This window comes from Moschus berezovskii, chromosome 11 (assembly GCF_049115385.1).
Source record: "Moschus berezovskii isolate FMDL1 chromosome 11, NW_MosBer_1.0, whole genome shotgun sequence".
Lineage (NCBI taxonomy): Eukaryota > Metazoa > Chordata > Mammalia > Artiodactyla > Moschidae > Moschus > Moschus berezovskii.
Window position 1 is genome coordinate 87549834 of NC_142470.1, and position 8560 is coordinate 87558393.

Sequence of the window (8560 nt, forward strand, 5' to 3'; positions counted from 1 at the left end):
ATATCATAACTGGAGCCTAGCCTAAAAATCACAGGATGCTGTGGGAAAGATGCACAGCGTTTATCTGGTCATTAGAAAGTTATGGGGTATTTTCTTCAGGACACATTGTTGTAGTTTCTTTTAAATATCTATCCACCACTAATTTAAGACAACTATGCTAGATTAAGTTGTTTCAAAGTAGTTTATTTAGGGGTTCCATTTTCACTCCTCGATAGATTTTATGTATTTCTCATATGCTTCTTCACTCATTAGTTCATCTAGTTCTGAAGGGTTACTGAAAGTCATCTTGATCAGCCAACCATCTTCATAACAAGACTTGTTGACAAGTCCTGGATTTTCTGCTAGAGCTTTATTAATTTCAGTTACTTCTCCTGATAGAGGAGAATAGAGTTCACTAGCAGCTTTCACACTTTCCAACGCACCAAACTCCTCTTGTTTGTTCAACTTTGTCCCAACTTCAGGCAGACTACAGTAAACAACATCTCCCAAAGCTTCCTGTGCAAAATTGCTGATTCCCACTGTTCCAACACCGTTTTCTGTTTTTACCCATTCGTGTTTTTCTGTGCATTTCCGCACCGACAGCAGAGCAGGGCCGCTGCCCAGCGCCCGGAGGGCACCCGCCCGCAGGCCCCAGGGCGGCGGCGAGCAGCGCGCGCTGGGTGCCGAGAGGGCGCGCAGGCTGCCGACCGCGGCCCGCTCGCTCCGCACCGCGCGCCGCGCCATATTGGCACGGGTCCCTATGCCAACTTTTAAAGCCCTAGTTTCTTCTTTTGTAAAAGGCTGATGGTGTCAATAGTCCTAGCCTCGTAGAGATATTTTATAGATTAAATAAAATTATAGGTGTTATCGTTTTTAATATGCTCCTGCTCTTCAGTTCTTCTTAGACTTGATTGGAGTAATAATCATTATGGCTACCATTTATTGCCATGTGCCAGCCAGGGGGCTAAATACTTTATCTATATGGTCTGTAATCATCATGAAAAAAGGGCAAGAAGAGACCTTTACAGCAGAGGAAACTGAGGATCAAAGAAGTTAATTAACTTTCTGAAGGTCATAAAACCAAGCGGTATAGCTGGAGTTTGAACTCCAGAGTTGGTGTTCTTTTCACTAAGTGACTCTGATGCTCACACATCCTGATTCAAATCATTACCTCTGAGGGTGAATATGGATTGGAAGGGTCACTATTTCCTGTCACATTCATGAGGGACAGCTGTCCCATGCTTCAGAGAACAATGGACACCTAAAATTATGCAGCAAGCTGGGTGGAAATCCATCTGCCCACAGTGTTCCACGCAGAGCAAGTGCCTTTCATGATGCCCACAGTTCTCAGCATGAGATCAGCCTGGCTGTGTCAGAGAGGCATGTATGCATGTCCAGGGTCCTACTAGACGTAGCCTCATGGAACCCTCGATGTTCTTCCTTTAATTTCTTTTATAAGATATAACTCAATGACCCTGGCTTAGGTTTGGATAGAAATAACATTTCCCTTTGGATAGAAATAACATTTCCCTGCCAATCAATAGAAGAAGACAATGGCAAGCCACTCCAGTACTCTTGCCTAGAAAATCCCATGGATGGAGGAGCCTGGTAGGCTGCAGTCCATGGGGTCGCTAAGGGTCGGACACGACTGAGCGACTTCACTTTCACTTTTCACTTTCACGCATTGGAGAAGGAAATGGCAACCCACTCCAGTGTTCTTGCCTGGAGAATCCCAGGGACGGGGGAGCCTGGTGGGCTGCCGTCTATGGGGTCACACAGAGTCGGACACGACTGAAGTGACTTAGCAGCAGCAGCCAATCAATAACTCAGAGTTTATATTACTATTCACAACTGTTTCAGCAAGAACCTTGATTTCCCTCCTTCCCTGCAAAAATTTCCTCTTAGGCCCCTCCCTCAAAATGTTAATCCCAAAGAAAACCAAAGCGATGTGGCAAATTGGTTGGTTAGCCACAGTTGCTGTGCAACTTCTGAGATCAACCAGTAGCCACTGCTCCCGAGTTCAGTGAGAGGAGCCTGCAGAATCCACCGAGAGATGCCAGTTGATGGGGTCAAGCTGCCTAGTGCTCTCATGCTGCTGGACCAATTTTCCAGCCTTGTTCTTCATTTTGTCAACTAGGCCCTGCAGCAGTCCTGCCTGTGCCCAGATTTAGTCTCTCGTAGCCCCAGGGAAATGACTCATTCATCTTCTGCCAACCACTGTTGGACAAAAAACACGTATCTTCACATGAAGGAGCAACAATTTGCAAATGTGGTGTGTACTTTAAATTTCTAGCAAATACATCACTGAAAGGATAAGGTCTGCAGAGATGCAATTTTCCTCTATCACAACCTTCTTCATTCTCAGAGAGCAGTTTATCTCATTTTAGCCACAGCAATATCCAACTTTTCTATTGTGGCCTTTGTTTTACATTTGTTTTCTTGTTCCCCTACTCTGGCCCTGCCCCATCCGTTTGCTGTCCCTCCCCTAAATCAAGGTAACAGCTTTCATTAATGGTCACCCAAATCCCTGACTCTTACAGGAAGGAAAGTTTTGGTCTGTCTTATACCATTTCCATGAAGGTTAAAAAGATCCTACAATCAGTTCCCATTAGATCTCATACACAGTAACCTGTGCTTTCCTTCCCTAAAAGACTCAGAAGGAAAGTCTCCCTGAGACATGCTCCATCATATTTTTGACTACTTCCTTCATTTCTGCCACAAAGGTGATACTCATGGCTCACCTTGTGCGCATCCTACCCCAGCTCTGGAACCAGTTATTTCTCCAAGGACTCCACTTCTTTTCAGTAGGGAACAGTATTAAGAGCAAGAGTGGGCACTAGGTCATGACCATTGCTACTTGGGTGTCTGTGCTTATAGGCCTTTTCTGTGGACAAAGCTAGGAAATATATTCATGTACATACACATCTGCTGAAGTTGAAGCTCAATACCTTGGCCACCTGATGTGAAGAGCTGGCTAATTGGAAAAGACCCTGATGCTAGGACAGACTGAAGGCAAAAGGAGAGGAGGGCAGCAGAGGATGAAATGGCTAGATAGCATCACCGACTCAGTGGACGTGAATTTGAGCAAACTCCTAGAGATAGCAAAGGATAGGGAAGCCTGGGTTGCTGCCGTCCACAGGGTTGCAAAAAGTTGGACATGACTTAGCAATTGAATAACAACAACAATCATTTATTTTGTTTGCTTTCAGTTTTATCACCCTGTTCCCTTTCTTGTTGATTTTACTTTTTGATCATGTAACAGAAGTCAGCACTAGATAAAAAGGTATTCTCTATTCTGTATTCAGTTCAGTTCAGTCGCTCAGTCGTGTCCGACTCTTTGCGACCCCATGAATCACAGCACGCCAGGCCTCCCTGTCCATCACCAACTCCCGGAGTTCACTCAAACTCATGTCCTTCAAGTCGGTGATGCCATCCAGCCATCTCATTCTCTGTCGTCCCCTTCTTCTCCTGCCCGCAATCCCTCCCAGCATCAGAGTCTTTTCCAGTGAGTCAACTCGTCGCATGAGGTGGCCAAAGTATTGGAGTTTCAGCTTTAGCATCAGTCCTTCCAATGAACTTCTACCTTATCCCCCTTACTCCCAACTCCTTGGAGGCAACTAACTTTATTTTTTCACCTCTCCAAGTTTATTTTTGGATAGGTTGGTAGATATATGTATGTTTTCTTATTTTTTCCTTTGGCACAATAGGTAGGCTCTACATAGGCCCTTTTGCAGTTTGGCTTTTTCATTTAAGAATGTCTCTTGGAAATAGCTCTGTATCAATTCATAGATATGTTCCTGTTCCTTCTTGACAGTTAAGAAGTGCTCGTCATGAAGAATTATCATAGCTTATTTAACCAATCATTTATGCTCAGATATTTAGCTTCCAATATTTTGCAACTGCAAATAACACTGTGGTGAATAACCTTGTGCACAAAATAATTTTTTTCGATTATTGGAGTTGTATCTTCAGGGTTAATGCCCAGACGTGAGATTGGCATGTCGAAGTGTAAATGCGAATATATTTGTTGGATATTGCCAAGTTCTTCTCCATAGGGGTTATACCATTTTGTATTCCCAGTGAGGATGCAATGTAGGATAGTGCCCGAGTTCCCCCACATTCTTGCCAACAGAGTGTAATCGTCAGCTTTTGATTTTTTGCCAACCTGATGGGTGAGAAATGGTGTCTCAGTGTTGTTTTAATTTGCATTTCTCTAATTATGAGTAAAGCTGAACTTTTTTTATATGTTTAAGGGCCATAATTTGATCATTTTTTCTGGTGAATAGTCTGTGGATGTTTTTGCCCATTTAGTAACAGGATTTTAAACATTTAAAAGTTGTTTATTTGGCAGAAATAGCTTTTAAAATAATTTATGTTAACTGAGAGAAGAATCCCAAAGTACCTGGCTGTGGATAAACTATGGATTCTGCCCTCCAGGAATTTACAGTCTGTAAGCTGAACACCATTACAGTGGATATGAGCATGAGCTGTGGACACAGACCGCCTGCCTTCAAATGCCAGTCCTGACACTTAGGCAAGTTTTTAATCTCTTTGCGCCTCAGTTTCTCCATTTGTAAGATGAAAGTAACATTAGCATTTAGCTCTTAAGATTATTGTTAGGATTAAATGACTTAACATGTGTAAAGTACTTTGAGCAGGAAACATTCCATAAATGTTGGCTATCTTAAGAGTCAAGAAAATCCTCTCAGTACGTTGATTTGCTCCCATAAGAATTCTATTATATAGTTAGTTATAAAAAATGAAGACCTGGAAGTGTAGAAACATTAGGTGAATCAGTAGATAGAATTGTAACCCATTCATTAATTTATTCATTAATTTATTCTCAGCTATTTTTTGAGGCCCTACTAGGCACTGGCTTAGGTACTGGAGATATAGTCTGAACAAGACAGATCTTTGGGCTCCTGGATGCTCACTCTTTTGTGGTGGAAGAGGCCTGTGTTGGGTGTGGAAAGAAACAAAACCCAAGGAAACCAATTTTGCTTTTTGGCCACACCATGCGCCATGTGGAATCTTAGTTCCCTAACCAGGGATCAAACCCGAAGCCCCTTTATTGGAAACATGGAGTCTTAACCACGGGACTTCTAGGGAAGTCCCCAAGGAAACCAATTTTATCTGTCTTGTTCATCAGTAGTCTGTTCAGCACACATAACAGTGTCAAAATTCGTTTGTTTGAATGAAAGAATGAAGGAAGAAATGACAGAGTAGTGAAAAATGAGGCTTGATGCATAGGTAGGGCCCAGATCATGAAAAACCTTGTTAACTCTTTTGAAGAGTTTGGACTTCATCCTGAGCAGAGAAATCACATGAAATAGATTTGCATCTAAGAAAACTCAAGTTGGTCTGTGTGGAGGATCTAGACAGGGGGAGAACAACAGGGAGGCTGTTATAATAAGTCCAGCGCAAGATGATGAGGTCCAAATCAAGAGGGAGGCTGAGGGGATGGAGAGGAGATAAGCTGAAGGGAGGTTTAGAAGTCAGAGTTGACATCACCCGGACTTGCTGGGTGTAGAGGGAGGAAGAAGGCTGCAGCATCACTGAGAGTTCACTGTGATGAGAAGCTGAAGACAGGAACTTCCCTGGCGGTCCAGTGGTTAACACTCTGTGTTCCCAGGGCAGAGGGCATATGTTTGATCCCTGGTTAGGAAATTAAAATCCTGCGTGCTTCTTGGCACAGCCAAAAAAAGAGAAAGAAATTGAAAAGGGATGACTGATGGGGAAAATGGAGAAAGGCTTTTTTTTAAAAAAATTTTTTTATTTATTTAGTTTTAGCTGCACTGGGTCTTCATTGTTGCCCTCAGGCTTTTCTTAGTTGTGACGAGCAGGGGTGACTGTGTAGTTGTGGTACAATGGGCTTCTCACTGTGGTGGCTTTTCTTTTTGTGGAGCATGGGCTCTTGGTGCAGGCACTTCAGTGGTTGTGGCCAATGGGCTTAGTTGCCCCACTGCATGTGGGATCTTCCCAGACCAGGGATTGAACCAGTGTCCTCTGCATTGCAAGGCAAATTCTGAACCATTGGACCACCAGGGAGGCCCAAGTATGGCCTTTTAAACTTATGGGTTTGAGGTGACCATGGGACAGTGCTCAATCTCTTGACTGTACTTGCTTTCGGCTTTTTTATACTTCTTGGAGTCAGGAGACTAGGACCTTTCCAGCACACTGTAATGGGCCATGAGGTAAACTGTCTAATATTGGAAAGTACACTGGTTAGGGGGCATTCAGTTCAGTTCAGTTCAGTCGCTCAGTCGTGTCCGACTCTCTGCGACCCCATGAATCACAGCACGCCAGGCCTCCCTGTCCATCACCAACTCCCGGAGTTCACTCAAACTCATGTCCACAGAGTCGGTGATGCCATCCAGCCATCTCATTCGCGGCGTCCCCTTCTCCTCCCACCCCCAACTTTTCCCAGCATCAGAGTCTTTTCCAGTGAGTCAACTCATCGCATGAGGTGGCCAAAGAATTGGAGTTTCAGCTTTAGCATCAGTCCTTCCAATGAACACCCAGGATTGATCTCCTTTAGAATGGACTGGTTGGATCTCCTTGCAGTCCAAGGGACTCTCAAGAGTCTTCTCCAGCACCACAGTTCAAAAGCATCAATTCTTCGGCGATCATTACTTTGTCAACAAAGGTACATATAGTCAAAGCTATGGTTTTTCCAGTAGTCATGTATGGATGTGAGAGCTGGACCATAAAGAAGGCTGAGCACTGAAGAATTGATGCTTGTGGTGTTGGAGAGTCCCTTGGTGGAGAAGGAAATGGCAACACACTCCAGTATTCTTGCCTAGAGAATCCTGTGGACAGAGTCGGACATGATTGAAGCAACTTGGCAGCAGCAGCAGCAGAGTCCCTTGGACTGCAAGGAGATCAAACCAGGTAATCTTAAAGGAAATCAATCCTGAATATTCATTGGAAGGACTGATGATGAAGCTGAAGCTCCAATACTTTGGCCACCTGATGCAAAGAGTGGATTCATTAGAAAAGACCCTGATGCTGGGAAAGATTGAAGGCAGGAGGAGAAGGGGACGACAGAGGAGGAGATGGTTGGATGGCATCACCAACTCGATGCCCATGAGTTTGAGTACGCTCCGAGAGATAGTGATGGACAGGGAAGCCTGCCATGCTGCAGTCCATGGGGTCACAACAAATTGGACACGACTGAGCAACTGAACAGCAACAACGCTGGTTGGGAGGTCTCTTGACTAGTAGTGCAGCCTGAACCCTCCAGGGGTCCCTGATGGGGTGTGCTGGTGCTAAGTTTACTGCTAATTGTAACTGGAAGTTTATTCTTTGATGACAAAAATAATTCATCTTTGCATCTTCTCTCACACCTTAGAGGATGCATAATGCAGACTGTGAGCAATATTAAATAGATGTTTCATAGAAGATTAGGAAATGTAGGAAACCCATCATAGGAAATTAGGAAATCCATCATCAAGCAGGGTTCATGGCTTTTGGGGGTTGCCCCAGGGTCACTGAGCCAAGACAGAGAGTTTCCACATACAGAGGAACTCCAAATCCCTTTCCATTGATACAGAAAACAGATGAATAAAGAGTCCAACCAAACCCCCTCTAGAATGGCACTCTGCAAGCTTTGATGACACCAGTGCTTTTCTAGAGGTCATACTAGATGAAAGGCTGTGAGAAGACCTGGACAAGACAGCGATTTGGACACCTGGACACATGCCTTTACCAGAGAGAAGGAATTTCTAGTGAAGCTGGTGATAAGGGCAAAGATCCAAAAGAATAGAAACCATGTTTCACAGGCAGATATTTATTTTTAAAAGTGACCCGAACTTTCTCTAGGATGTCACTGGATCCTCACAAGAAGGTGCATCAGTTAGTAAAGGATCTGCTACAATTCATTTTCTGATTAAAGCGCTTTCTGGTTTGACCCTCCTATAAGGGGCTAGGAGCAGAAGGGCAAGGGTATGCAGTTAAGAAGATAGGAGGAGGGTCTCAAGTAGAAGGAAACAGACAAACAAAGCAGAGGATGGTCTCTAGATGGGAAACGGTATGAGAGACTTGTGCGAAGAAAGACCAAAAGGAAAAGCAGGCCACCAGCAATAGGTTAGGAATGGCGGGAAAGCGAGGGAAGGAGGGGGAGACTAGCACTGGGGGAGGAGGTGGGGAAGAAAAAAGGAGAGAAGGAAAGGACTATGAAACATTTGCGGTGCACAAGTCAACGATTATGGAGAAGAAACGTAAAGAGAATTGGGTTACTGAATTGGGAAGGAGGGACTTGGTTCTCTGGAGAGTCCTGCGATTGCACAGCGCTCGGGGGGTGTGGTCCTGAGTTTAGGGCGGTGGGAGCGCGAGAAGGTTGCGGTGCGAGCGCGAGAAGGTTGCGGTGCGGGCGCCGCCCAATTTCTCCCCAAAGTGGAAGCCTGGGAAAACCGAGGGGCAGGCAAGCAGGCTCGTAGGGAGGAGGCGGGGCGAGGGCGCCGCGGGGCGGGGCGAGGGAGGGCGTGGGGGAGGTGGAGGAGGAGGAGGCGCGACTGAGGGCGGCGCTAGGACCTGCCGGCGCCCCGCCGGCTCCCGGGAGGTTGATAAAGCGGCGGCGGCG

General features: G+C 45.2%; 1 pseudogene; it reads right to left on the reverse strand.

Moving 5' to 3' along the window:
- Window positions 1–201: 201 nt before the first annotated feature.
- On the reverse strand, window positions 202–723 carry LOC129539936 (glycine cleavage system H protein, mitochondrial pseudogene; annotated as a pseudogene).
- Between the last annotated feature and the right edge of the window lie 7837 nt (window positions 724–8560).